General features: G+C 39.5%; 1 protein-coding gene and 1 non-coding gene across 3 annotated transcripts in view; both read left to right on the top strand.

Moving 5' to 3' along the window:
• Positions 1–14,364, top strand: part of GPD2 (glycerol-3-phosphate dehydrogenase 2) — a 242,418-nt gene that overhangs the window by 35,300 nt on the left and 192,754 nt on the right. The gene's annotated exons all lie outside the window — the stretch shown is intronic.
• TRNAA-CGC (transfer RNA alanine (anticodon CGC)) lies at positions 14,166–14,237 on the top strand. The gene has a single exon. It is a non-coding gene; the product is annotated as a tRNA-Ala (tRNA).

The following is a 14,364-nucleotide window of genomic DNA, read 5'->3' as shown; positions in this document are numbered from 1 at the left end:
AGGCTAGGATACCTGTTGTAAAGCTGTACTACAGTTAAATGAACAGCCTCATATAGTGCAAGTGTTGAAGGAGATGGGAAAGAAATGCAAGTCCTGAAACCTGCTCAGGAAGGTAAGATTTACCTGGATGGCAGAGCTGGAGAACAGAAGACAGCAAATGAAGAATAGCTGAATTCCTGGGCACAGAACATAAAGAATTTGAATTCATATATCCCAAATGAGTCTTCATCATTATTTAGGTACTGAATTTTTAGGGACATCACTATTCTCTTCATATTCACAGGCATGTACATCTGTATAGTAAATATTTTACCCACACCAAAGAGTTAAATCTATTTAATCTCCTTTCTCTAGTGAATTCTTAAATCATGGTCTCTGACCATTCCTTTAATGAGCAAGTGAAAACTTGTGAATAGCTTGAGTAGTTCAACAATGGTCAAGTAAGCTTTATAAGCACAAGTTTCTATGCAATAGCTGGATCATTGCCTTTATCTAACCAAAACAAGGTAAATCAAGAATTAATCATCCTAAGTTACACTCTAAATATTTATTTCAGTTTTCAGCCTTGTCACAAGTCTGTGGGAGATCTGGTTAGTGTTTATGGATGACCTTCTTGATGGGTGAGAGCAAGCAGCCTTCCTGCCCTCTGTCCCCTGCAGACTTTCCAGTCTTTTCTGGTACCTTTGTTATAGAAGAATTCCAAAGTCATAATGGCTCAGATTAGTCACAATCATTTGGAAAGGGTTGCATTCAGATCCTAACCCTATCATGAAATGGATATCAAAATGGAATATGATCACAGTAATAGCCATAAAGGACTGAGTCCTTAAATACCTCCTCTCATTATTTCTTTATGAGGCAAGTTGAAATCCAAGGAAATAAGTAATATTCCTCAAGGCAATAAATAAATAAAACAATAAAGTAAAAATTCAAACCATTAAGTTGAAAATGAGGAACTTCTCACAAATACCTCTCAGAATTTTCCTATTTATGTATCCCAGAGATCTTGTGTGTCCTCCAAATTCTATGGTTCCTATATTCCTGGTAACTGATCTCTGAATTTTATTCTATTTAATTCAGTTATATAAAAATGGCTAATATTTATTACTTCTCTGTGGCAAGTTGACTTCTAAGAGATCTGCATGTATTTACTGCTCAGTTTCCACTTAGCTTTTGTTATTCCTTTTAGAAACTGAGGCACAGGAAGGTTAGCAACTGTCTCAAGGTTTTTCATATAGGAAGTAAGAGAACCAAGATTCAGTCCCAGGCAATCTGATTCCAGCATCAAAGTGCTTAATCACACACAATAATATCTGTCTAAAATTCTTACTTTGTTACACATATTTATCAAATCTTGATTTCAAATAGACTTTTCTGAGTGGAAAGAGGAAGCAAAGGACAGCTGCTCAAAAATGTTAGAAGCAAATATCCTGCTGTGTTCACTAAAAAAAATTTTTCACTACCTTGACAAGTACAAAGAAATGTGTCCCCATCCAAATATAACACCAAACTGGGTGTTCCAGAAATGAATTTGAACTCAGAATCTTTGATTGATCATAGAAAAAAAGACTTGGGAGAGCCTAACTGGAAAAGGTCAGTTTTCATTCCAATCCCAAAGAAAGGCAATGCCCAAGAATGCTCAAACTACCGCACAAGTGCACTCATCTCACACGCTAGTAAAGTAATGCTCAAAATTCTCCAAGCCAGACTTCAGCAATATGTGAATCGTGAACTTCCTGATGTTCAAGCTGGTTTTAGAAAAGGCAGAGGAACCAGAGATCAAATTGCCAACATCTGCTGGATCATGGAAAAAGCAACAGAGTTCCAGAAAAACATCTGCTTCTGCCCTATTGACTATGCCAAAGCCTTTGACTGTGTGGATCACAAGAAACTGTGGAAAATTCTGAAAGAGATGGGAATACCAGATCACCTGACCTGCTTCTTGAGAAACCTGTATGCAGGTCAAGAAACAATAGTTAGAACTGGCCATGGAACAACAAACTGGCCCCAAATAGGAAAAGGAGTACCTCAAGGCTGTATATTGTCACCCTGCTTATTTAACTTATATGCAGAGTACATCATGAGAAACGCTGGGCTGGAAGAAGCACAAGCTGGAATCAAGATTGCTGGGAGAAATATCAATAACCTCAGATATGCAGATGACACCACCCTTATGGCAGAAAATGAAGAAGAACTAAAGAGCCTCTTGATAAAAGTAAAAGAGGAGAGTGAAAATGTTGGCTTAAAGCTCAACATTCAGAAAACTAAGATCATGGCATCCAGTCCCATCATTTCATGGGAAATAGATGGGGAAACAGTGGAAACAGTGGCTGACTTTATTTTTGGGGGCTCCAGAATCACTACAGATGGTGACTGCAACCATGAAATTAAAAGACGCTTGTTCCTTCTAAGAAAAGCTATGACCAACCTAGACAGCATATTAAAAAGCAGAGACATTACTTTGTCAACAAAGGTCCGTCTAATCAAGGTTATGGTTTTTGCAGTAGTCATGTATGGATGTGAGAGTTGGACTATAAAGAAAGCTGAGTGCCGAAGAATTGATGCTTTTGAACTGTGATGTTGGAGAAGACTCTTGAGAGTCCTTTGGACTGCAGGGAGATCCAACCAGTCCATCCTAAAGGAGATCAGTCCTGGGTGTTCATTGGAAGGACTGATGTTGAAGCTGAAACTCCAATACTTTGGCCACCTGATGTGAAGAGCTGACTCATTGGAAAAGACCCTGATGTTGGGAAAGATTGGGGGCAGGAGGAGAAGGAGACGACAGAGGATGAGATGGTTGGGTGGCATCACTGACTCAATGGACATGAGTTTGTGTGAACTCCGGGAGTTGGTGATGGACAGGGAGGCCTGGCATGCTGCGGTTCATGGGGTCGCAAAGAGTCGGACATGCTGAGCAACTGAACTAAACTGAACTGAATTTAAACAAGTGGATTTGAGCTAAACACAAAGCTCAAATTAATGGTACAACCTAGAAACACTCACTGAAAGGCTAAATCTTTGGATTTTTATACTATTTGGAAGAGGAGTGGGTTCTGTTAATAGGACAGACTTTGTGCAACATATGTTAAGAAAAAATTTGGAAGCACTTAAAAAATACAAGTTGGAAGCTCGATTCTGTGAAAAGAAAAAAAAGAGGAGGGAAAAATCCTTAAAATATTTTGAAGCTTTTAGGAGAGTCAATATTAAAATTAGTACGAATATAGAGAAAGGGCTTTCTGAGTCTAGTGGCTGTTGTTTTCCTAAATGTCAGCATGGAAACCCAAACAGACAGAGGTGAGTTAGGTCCCTGGAAAGACTGACTGGGAAAGCTGAGTGTTAAGTTTGTGACGTGGCTGATGGCAACCAAAAATTGTCAAGTGCATGATGACAAAGTGTTTCCTGGAACTAGGGGCTGCTTCAAGGCATATAAACAAGGGTAATGTTGTGGGGGCCCATGCTTTAAATCAAGACAGGATCTATATGTGGCAATATCACCAGCTGTTTGAACAATGTTCCCAGAGAGGTTTCTGGAATTAAGAAACCATTCATAGATAGTTTGAGCTGAGCTTTATACTGAATTGACAGTCTTTGCATATAGCAAAGGAAAACACCCAACTTTAAGACATAACTTGCTCTCTGCTTCTATTTTGACATAATGGAAGATAACCAATTTTAAAACATAACTTCCACTCTGCTTTCATTTTAATGTCATAATCTTGAAAATATAATACTTGGCTCTTAACAGAGAGTAGGACTACTTAACTTCATGACAGCTTTTAGAATTTACCCTGAAAATCATATTTCATTAAGCTCTTAACTTTAATTCAAGACAATTCCCTCTAGAGGTATGACCACCCACTCCAAGGAAAGCAGAAAAGTGTGTTTGAGTTCAAAGTTACCATCTGATCTGACCCTTGGTTTTCTCATCTATAAAAAGGAACGTTTGGTCTAAACCCCCTGTAAGAGTTTGTGGGGTTTTTTTGTTTTTAATCTTCATAATCAAATTCGGATGTTGTTGATATGACCTCCCTAGAGTGACTATCAGTTTCAACAGAAGAGAAGAGAAGCCTGGGGGATAAGAAAAAATATATGTGTGTGTATCAGACACACCTACCCATATAATACTTTTTTTGGTAAAGCAATATTTTATTATTCTTTTAAAAAATATTTATTTATTAATGTGGCTACAGTGTGTAATAGTTTCGGCATGTGGGATCTTTAGCTGTGGCATGTGAGCTCTTAGTTGTGGCACATGGGATTCCCCAACTAGGGACAGAACCCTGGCCCCCTGCATTCGGAGTGCAGTCTTAGCCACTGGACCATTGGGGAAGTCTCTATAATGCTCTTAAGTGAATATGATGCTCAAGAAATTTACAACACTGTAAACTAAATAAGAAGACCTCTCTGTAAAAACCAGAAAAGAAACTTACCTAGCTTTCCAAATATGCTTCCCTAGAACATTATTCTCCCCATAGAGTAAGAAAAGCACTTTGCAGACTTCCTAAAACATCAGCCTAACCAGAGCTGTGGCTTCTTCTAAAGTCTTGAGTATTTATGGCTCACATGTCACCATTTAGGTTACCATTTACCAGAACAATGAAGTGTTTTTGTTTAAAAGTCTTTCCCCTCAAATTAAACAGAGATGAAACTGAATCAACAATGGAGTTCTAGAAGCTGACAAACTGAAAATATCAATAAGCTATTAACAACATGCTCTGTCTAAGGATACTAGGAAGTTGCATCCATCCTGAATTCTTAAGAGAAAAAGACCTTTAGATCAGAATGCAGGCCTTAAGAGGGCCTGAGAGATCTGCCCTCTTAGCACAGTAGGCAGCACGTCAGTCTCATAATCTGAAGAGGGGCTGAGAGGAGCCTTAGCCTAATCATGTTTTTTTCCCCTTACAAACACTTTCTGATCATGCTCAGCAACTTGGCCATGCAACAGTTGCATGTTGTCTGTATACTATCTCCTAACCCTTTTGTGAAATGGAAATTTATTTAGCGAGGGGCCACTAGTGCTCAGAAAGCAGACCAGCACAGCAGTCTGATGGCATGCAAAAATTATTCTATTTGTCATTATCTGGGGGTAGGGGAGGGCCCTTTATACTTAGGCCCACAGAACAGCCACTTCCATGAAACTTTTAACTAACCCAATTAGACTTTAGATTTTATGGTGATAATTGTGCAACTTTGTGAATATACAAAAAAACCAATGAATCGTACACTGTAAATGGATAAACTGTGTCTCAACAAAGTTGTTCTAAATTTTTTTTATAGTGTGTAGAGTCACACTTGAATACAGGTTCTTGAATCTTAGCCCAAAGGGCCGAATCTCTGGATGATGAGTTCAGGCAACTCTGCTTTAAACAAATATTTCAGGTGACTCGGATGAGATGATTCAAGGGCCACACTTTCACGGAAATCTAAAAGAAGTGATGTATTTTGGTATTTCCTCTAAACAAGAAAAGAAATCCCATGAAAGTTCAGAATGATCAATAATCAGTAAACAAGTAGTGTAACCATCCTTAAGCAATTGTAAATTTGACTCAGTTCATAACTCCCCATTATGAATATGAATATTATCAGTACTGTAGTGACTGTGATAAATTTTTATTGGAACTAGGTCAAGATAACTTATATGAGCATTTGTCAAGTCACAGAAGAATTTTCAGTACATATCCTTACTGAATCCTCACAAAAACCCTACTGAGTTGTAGGAGCTATAAAAGCCATCTGTCTTCTACAGATGAGAAGGTGGAGATTCAACAAAGTTAAATGTTTTGCCCCAGATACCTAACTGATAACTGACCAGTCTGCTTGGATACCAGGTCTTCTTTTTTTTAAATTAATTTTTATTGGAGTATAGTTGCTTTATAATGTTGTGTTAGTTTCTGCTGTACAGCAAAGTGAATCAGCTATATGTATACATATATCCCCTCTTCTTTGGATTTCCTTCCTATTTAGGTCTCCTCAGAGCACAGAGTAGAGTTCCCTATGCTATACAGTAGGTTCTTGTAGCTGCTGCTGCTGCTAAGTCACTTCAGTCGTGTCCGACTCTGTGTGACCCCATAGACAGCAGCCCACCAGGCTCCCCCGTCCCTGGGATTCTCCAGGCAAGAACACTGGAGTGGGCTGCCGTTTCCTTCTCCAATGCGTGAAAGTGAAAAGTGAAAGTGAAGTCGCTCAGGCATGTCTGACTCTTAGCGACCCCATGGACTGCAGCTCACCAGGCTCCCCCGTCCCTGGGATTCTCCAGGCAAGAACACCAGAGTGGGTTGCCATTTCCTTCTCCAGTGCATGAAAGTGAAAAGTGAAAGTGAGTGAGTTATCTATTTTATACATAGTGGTGTATATATGTCAATCCCAAACTCCCAATTCATCCCACCCTCCCTTGCCCACTTTGGGGATACCAGGTCTTCTGACTCCTGTTCAGCACTCTCTTCAGTATAAAAATCTGTCTAAAGATGCTTCTTCAGCATCTACCAGCATGGCCTGCATCTAACCTTTAGAAGCTATTTTTTATGAAGTTTCTATTGTTAATGATGCTAAGAAACAGTACATCATTTTTTTCTGTTTGTATCACTAAAAGAAATTGCAGAATTTAACACATTTACCTCCAATTTCTGTAACTGTGCTGTGCTTAGTCACTTAGTTGTGTCTGGCTCTTTGTGACTCCATGGACTGCAGCCACCAGGCTCCTCTGTCCATGGGAATTCTCCAAGCAAGACTGCTAGAGTGGGTTGCCATGCCCTCCTTCAGGGGATAGTCCCAATTTTTGTAACATTTTTGTCTAAAAAACTGGATTAATGTATATCTGCAGTGGGGAGCATATGTAAATGTGTGTGTGTGTTGAAAGAGAGAGAGAAAAGGGGCAGATATTTATTGTGTTTTCCTATGTTTGTGGAAAGAAACATGAAATATTCTAATGTGAAATTACAAAATAGAACTATTACTTTATATGTGAACTGTTTAAAGAAACTAATATTTATTGGATAACTACTATGCTATAAATCTACTTCCTTCCCATCACCAACCCTCAACCCCCAACCCCTTGTTTATAGTTATTTATTTGACCAGACTGTGGCATACTGGATCTTTGATCTTCATTGTGGCCTTTGAAATCTTAGTTGTGGCATGGGGGATCTAGTTCCCTAACAGGGATTAAACCTGGGCCCCCTGCATTGAGAACTCAGCTCTTAGCCGCTGGACCACCAGGAAAGTCCCTCCATTTCTTAAAGATATGCATTGGGCTCACTGCCTACTTTACCCAGGCCTCAGCCTTCTTCTTGAGGTGAATTAATGTCCCTGTGGAAGCCCAAATATTTCAAGTCTTTCAGTTTCTTGAACATCTCATCTTTATTAACCACTCTTCACTCTTTTATATCTTTGTCATCTCCCTCTTTTCTGACTCCATATTTTCACTCAAACATACTGAATCTTCTTCTACCTTAAAATAAGAAACAAAACAAAGAAACTTTCTTATCCCTGACTCTCTTTAGTCTACCATTCTTTCATTTAGTTGCTCAAGTAGGAAACTTTGGCATCATTTATTCCTTTCTTTTCCTTATCCCTACTGTCCAGCTGATTATGAAAGTTCTGCCAAACCCACTTCCTCAATATCTCTTTATTAATTCAGTTTTCTCCTTCTCCATTTCCAATACAAAGTCTCAGAATCAGTGTTGTCCAATAGAACTACTAATGAAAAAAGTAAAAAGTGAAATTAATTTTAATGATGTATTTTACTTAATCCAGTATATCAAAATATTTTCAACATGTAGTCATCATGAAAAAAACTTCTAATGATATATTTTACCTTCGCAATTTGCATTAGCCATATTTCAATAGACATATGTTGCTAGTAGCTACTATATTGTAGAACGCAACTCCAGATCATCATTTCTTGCCTATTATTCCATTGCTTGAGGCCAGAAGGAAGCTTCCAGTGGTTTCCTTGTTTCCTGCTGGGACCCACTCCATATGCTCTATAATCTAAGGCCAAAATGCTTTTTCTAAAAATAAAACTCATGTTTTTTCTCTCTGTAGAACTCTGCATGGTTTCTCACAGCTCTCCATGCTCTTAGGATATTTGCAAGACCCTGTGTAAAGTAGACCTGTCTGCTTTCCAGCTTCCTCCTTGTCATGTTCCTCAACACAGCACACACACCCCGCTAAATATATTCCATCCCTGAAAGGTTTATGATCCCCTTGGCTTCGAGGTCATTTTGTACTCTGTTCCTCCTGCTTAGTTTGTTCTTCGTCTTCCTTATCCCCCACCCCCATCCACACTAGGCTAACTGCTACTCATACTTAAAGTCTCCACAGAGATCTTCCCTGATCCCTGGTCTGAACTGTGTGTTCCTCTTTTGTGCTCACATGGAACTCTTAGTTCCTTCTCTCATAGCCTTTATTGTATAATCAATGCTTTCTTTATGTTTGCTGTTGCCTCAGTTATTACCTCTAAGTACAATTAGCTTGGGGGCATTGCTAACTTTGTCACTTTTTTAGCCCCAGTTCCAGGCATAGTGCCTGACATATGGTATGTGATCAATAGATGCTCACTGGGTCAATGAATACGAAAATGAGTAAATGTTATCTTTGTTTAAGACCAGAAAAGAATAAAAGAATAATCTTTCCTATTTGCAAACTTTTTTGTGATTAAAGGTAGTTGTGTCTCTTGTCCTTTCTTGATTCCTAGGGTCTCATGAATTTCCAGATGAATTTGCTTCAAAAGAAATAATTTCTTTAAGTTTAGGTATTAAAAGTAAAGAACTTGACAGAGCTCTTTTCACTAGAAAACAAGAAAACTTCCCAGAGAGAGTAACTGTGAATCACATGGCATATATTATAAAAATTAACATTTGATTTCTGTGAAATAACTGTTATTAAAGTTAACCAATGACTTCCATGTCACTAAATCTGAGGGACATTTTATATCTTCGAAATTTTACCTGATTTCTCAGGTGCCAGTATTTTTAAACTTAACTCTGTATTGAAACATTCTTTTCTCATTGGGATCCCTGAAATCTTATTATGGCTTTCCTCTGTATCGCTGGCCATTCCTTTTCATTCTCCTTTCTCAGTCTTTACATATTAGGGTTTCTCAAAGCCAGACCCTCAGTCCTTTCTTGTCTTATTCTCTGCTCTCTCCCTAAGTAGTCTCATCCAATCCATGACTTTGTTTTGTCTATACTAGTGTTTCTCAAATATATATTTCAACACAAAACCTCTCTTCTGTCTCCAAATTCATCATCTAAGTGTCCATTTAAAATTCCATTTGAGAGAGATGAATTATCCCAATTTGAACAGAATAAAAATGGAATTAATGACTACCTATAAAGTTCACTCTCCCTCCCATGTTTTCTGTTTCATTGACTGACACCATGATGCATGTAATTTTTCAAGCCAGAATACTGGGAATTATCTTTGACACCTCTTTCTCTCATAATCCCAATTTTCAATATGTCTGTAAGGAAATCAGTAGTGAATTAATATCAGAGATGCTTTGCATTAACAAATATGTACAGAGTCCTTAACACATATATTATATATTTTATATTATTATTGTATTCATGCAATGTATACATCTATATTTGCAACACTATGGAATTATTTCTGAAGCTCCGCATAACATTTATCTAAATGCTATTCATTCCCTATCCTGGCAACAGTTATTGGAAACATTAGTTCCCTATCTGTGTAACAACTGTTTGTTCCTTTCTACATCACAGGAAATCATTGCCTTTCATTCTCCACTTTTCCTCTTTTGTGCATCTTTTTCTTTTTCCGATCAGTTACGCAATCTGTATGTATAACTTCTTATTGTCACATTAATCCTATTCCATTGCTGCTGCTGCTGCTGCTGCTAGCCCATTCTATTTCCTTACACCCCCTCTTTTAAAGCTTTATTGAGGTCTAATTTACATATCATAAAACAACCATTTTAACTGCCAAACTAAGTATTATAATTTTGGTTAATTTTATTGAGTTGTGCAACAGTCACCATAATCCAGTTTTAGAATATCCTTTAGAATATCTTCATCAGTGCAATAGAATCCTTTATGTCCATTTACCCTTAAACACCCTTTTTACCGATTTCCCACTTGACATTGTAAAGCCAGGATGTATTATGTGCCTCAGTAGAACCCAGTGAGTGCTTGATGCTATCGGGAGTTCATATAGAATAAAATATGATACCTAATCTCCAGGGGACTAACTAGTTGATAAACTAAGACCTCAGTCAGAGGCCTCCACAAGCGAATATGTACCCTATTTCCAGCTTTTGTGAATAGGCCAGTATAAGACTACAGGGATTCCTATGGTTAAGCAGATAATTTAAGTTTGGAAAAAATCTTTCATATCCCATACAGATAATTTTTTTTTCTCCCTATAGGCCTATAACACCCTTTCTGAAACTGACCATTGAGTTTCCAGAAGTATGGGCTTTCTGTAACATCTTTTCTCTCTTAAATGTCATCTTAAATATGTACCTCCTTCTGTTTCCATCTATTTGTAACCAGAATCTAAATTATAGAATGTGCATCTTTCCAAGTAGAATCTAACACTGTTCAATAAATACTTCTAATTCTAAATGCAAATTATGATCACTATAATTTTTCACATTAGGGGTACTTATTGAAAAGACTAATGTTTATTAGCTGTCTCTGAATTAAATGTAACCAGTAGTTTTTTTGGCCCTTAGGTTGTTATTGATGATAATTAACTGTGCTGATGAAGAATTACTAATAGTTATGACCCTGAGAAGCAAAAGAATGTATTTCAAAGAGCTGCCTGTTCCTTTAGGTATTGAGTAAAGCACTCCTTTTTCATCCAGGAAGCCACAAGCACAGGGCATTCCCAGGTGCCAGGTGTAGATTACTCCACTCCTATTCTTTCTTAGTCTCATCTTGAGCCCTTCTAATGGCCAGCAAATCAGCAGGGACAGCTGGTTGGAAGAACTCATTCATGTGATGTGGAGGTGGTTAGAGGAGACAGGATATGCAAGGGTAAGGCATGTTTGTTTTTAGCACTTGAACACCTGCCTCCACCAGTTTTATTTTATATGAAGGAAAATAGTGAGAAGAAGTTGGACTGAGATAGTTTCTTTCATCCTCTAGCAATGCCAGCTTCCCAATGTGGGAGCCCCTGGGCAGTGAGTAGTCCTCTTCTGTCAGAATTTTAGCAAGCTTGGCTGCTCACATAATTGGGTGAAGATCTTGAGAAAGCATGTACTTGAACACTACGGTTCTCTACCTTGGCTGCATATTAGAATCACCTTTTAAAATTCCTATGCCCAGACCACTCTCAGACCAATTAAATAAGTATATTTAGGAATGGAATTCAAGCATCAGAGTTTTTTTTAAAGCCTGCCACGTGCTTTCAATCTACTGCCAAGTTTGAGAATCACTGGACTGGTGACAGGTATCTCTTGGGTTTTTCCCTGGTTTTATTGAGATACAATTAACATATAATATTGTACTAGATTCAAGTGAATGACATGATTTGATATATGTATATCTTGTGAAATGACTAACACAGTAAGGTTAGTTAAAACCATTACTAGACATCTGTTGTCATGAAAAAACAGACCTTAAGTACTAGCTCTTGGGCTTGGCTGCACCTTGGAATAACTTGAAAGTTTAAAAAGGTACTGTTGCTTACACCCATTCCTAGCAATTCTGACCTCATTGGTTGGAAGTGGGCTCGAGCAAGTATCAGCATTTTTTCCAAGACTCTTGTAAGTAATTCTAATGTGCCGATAAGAGTAAGAACTGCTGCTTGGACTGGGAACAAGCATCTTAACTTGTTGTCAACTTAGAAGGAAAGATGCTTTATACCTGCTGGACAAAGATTGCCAGGAGCTGAAGCAAGAATGTGAAAGGAAATATGGAAATCGTACCAGAGATAAAAGTCACCTGCCTCAAAGTGGGGATGTAAGGTCGATTGTTGTGAATGGGGGGGAGGTGTGCACGATGTGTGACAGAGAGACTGAGAATGGGGAAAATTTGTCCCCCACCAAGAGAAATGTGGGGAAGGTGGAAGATAGAAGTGTCTTTTTAATACTCCATGGTTTTGGACACTTGGTCAGCCTATCTTCATCTGTAAGCAGAGCATACAGAATAAATGGGATCCAAGAAGTAGTCCCTAATTTAAAGTGTGCCATTTCTCTCACCTTTCCCATCCACTACAGTGGCTGAAAAAGCCAACTTTCTCTTGGGTTATGCCAGGCCAGTAAACTGATTTCACATCCTCTCTTGGATTTAGAGCTTCAGAGCTTGACTTCATTTTCTTTACCCAATTCACCAAGTTATGTCCTGGACTCGTAGAATAAATAGGAGGAGTGACCAGTTTAGAAGGAGCCTTCTTGAGGCTTAGCTCTGAACCTTAAGAACAAAGTTCTTGCCTAAGAATGAAGTCCCAGAAAGGAAGTGCCTCAGATAATGGAGAAATGTCTTAATATGAGGAAGGGATCCTAAAGAGGATGTCAAGGTGCGGTCACCAAAGGCAAACATGCTTCCTTTACAACTAACTGAATACTACACTTGTCATTTGCACTGGTGAAAACCCTGGTTGGTGAAAAATGGTTCTCTGTTTCTTGACTCAATCAGCTGAAGAGGTTCATGTTCTAGTGACTCTGGATGGAAAGCAGGGGTTGGTTTGGAAATGTTTCAGTTTGGAGCGGGGCTCCTTAATGATGGTTCAGTGACGTGGCTTTTATCTTTTTTTAAAGACATTCTGCATTGAAGTTGCATTAAATCAGTATGTGACTTGTTCTGGCTTGTTCTCATTAAAAACAAAATCTGATTATGATTTTGCGCCATTATTTGTTGAAATTACTGTAAGCAAACACAGTAACTTATTTTTAATCTAGGACTTGATTATGAAACTTGTGGTTTACCCAGAGTTATTTTGAAACTTCTGCTTTTCTGCTCTGGCTGTTGGCCTGCTGACTTTTCAATTTACGAGGGGCGCTCTGCTGCAACGGAAAACAGTGGAAATTCTAGGCCCTCACCGTGTGCCCTTTGGGTCAGCCTTACAGGTCATCTGGAAGAGAAGGTAGCCCAACTACCCCGACAAAAAATCGCTCCCCTGTTCTTTCCCATCAGGGCACCCGAGGCTTTTCCCACTCAGCCTTCACTTCCTTGGGGTGGTATCAGTTTAAACTGCACTGGGAAGGCTCAAACACATCATTTCATTATAAGGGTAAGTTAGTTCAACGTATTACCCAGCACTCATATTTGAGAGAGAGAGAGGTTATTTCAAGGAAACACGACTGGAGTACATTTCTTCCTTTAGGGCTGGGAGTAGGCTTAGCGGTTACGAAGAGTTCAGAGGACACAGTGAAGTAGTGTTAAGTGCCTTACGTGTTTCTATCACAGCGTATCAGTCAGATGGGTCCAACGTGTAAATACCGGCGAGAAAAGTGCATCATGAGAAGGTACCTCCCATCAACCTTATCATTTATGTAAAATTAAGCTACAAAGAGGGTGTCGGTGTCATTTTCTTTCAGTTTGGAGCCCACATAAAAAGCATGCTGTGAAGTCATTTTCTCCTTCAAGAGTTGGCTGTAAGCCCTACAAAGCCAGTTTATGGGGATTTGGCGTGAACATGTTTTTCTGAGATGTGGGTTTATTTTGGTGGGGGAGGGGCGGCTGTACAGGTAAATCCAAAAGGTTTTCGGCTGTGCACAGAAGGTCCCCACCGCTTTGCTTCAGGAGCAGATCTTTGGCGCCAGGACAGTGGTCGCGGCGATTCCCGCCTGCTCCCTAGTACCGGGTACTGGGGGCTCCTCTCCGCAACAAAGCGCCGGATGCACCCCCACCTCCGCGTTCTGCAGCGCCTGCGCAGTAAGCCGACGGAGGAGTCGGGCTCGGGCTGGCACTCAGCGCTGGGACGTCCCGCCCCGCCGCCTGGCAGGGTGTAGGGTGTCAGTTCGGGGTCCAGGCGCCCGGCAGGAGTGCTCGAGAGCCAGTCAGGTTTGCGTCCCACAACGCTGGCTGCATGGAGTTGTGGTACATCCCAGAAACAGTTTCTAAAGGAAGTGGCAAAGGTAGAAAAGAGGATGCCGTGGGAGCTCGCACCAAAATAAAGTCTTGAAACTTAACCAGAGCTGTCGGTCTAGCGCTAGCCTGAATGAATACCTGTAACAGAAAGAGACTTCTCGGCTGGGGGATGTAGCTCAGTGGTAGAGCGCGCGCTTCGCATGTGTGAGGTCCCGGGTTCAATCCCCGGCATCTCCAAACAGCCAAGGGTATTTTTTTTTAATTTTTAATCCATATAATATAGTAAATGTATGTCCCATTACATTTCACATGTGTACTCTAGGCGCCCTAAAAATATATAAAAGAAAGTCTAGAAAAATAAGGC

The sequence above is a fragment of the Ovis aries genome, chromosome 2, assembly GCF_016772045.2.
Source record: "Ovis aries strain OAR_USU_Benz2616 breed Rambouillet chromosome 2, ARS-UI_Ramb_v3.0, whole genome shotgun sequence".
Lineage (NCBI taxonomy): Eukaryota > Metazoa > Chordata > Mammalia > Artiodactyla > Bovidae > Ovis > Ovis aries.
The sequence above is the reverse complement of the archived record's forward strand: the minus strand, read 5'-3'. Positions and strand labels throughout refer to the sequence as shown.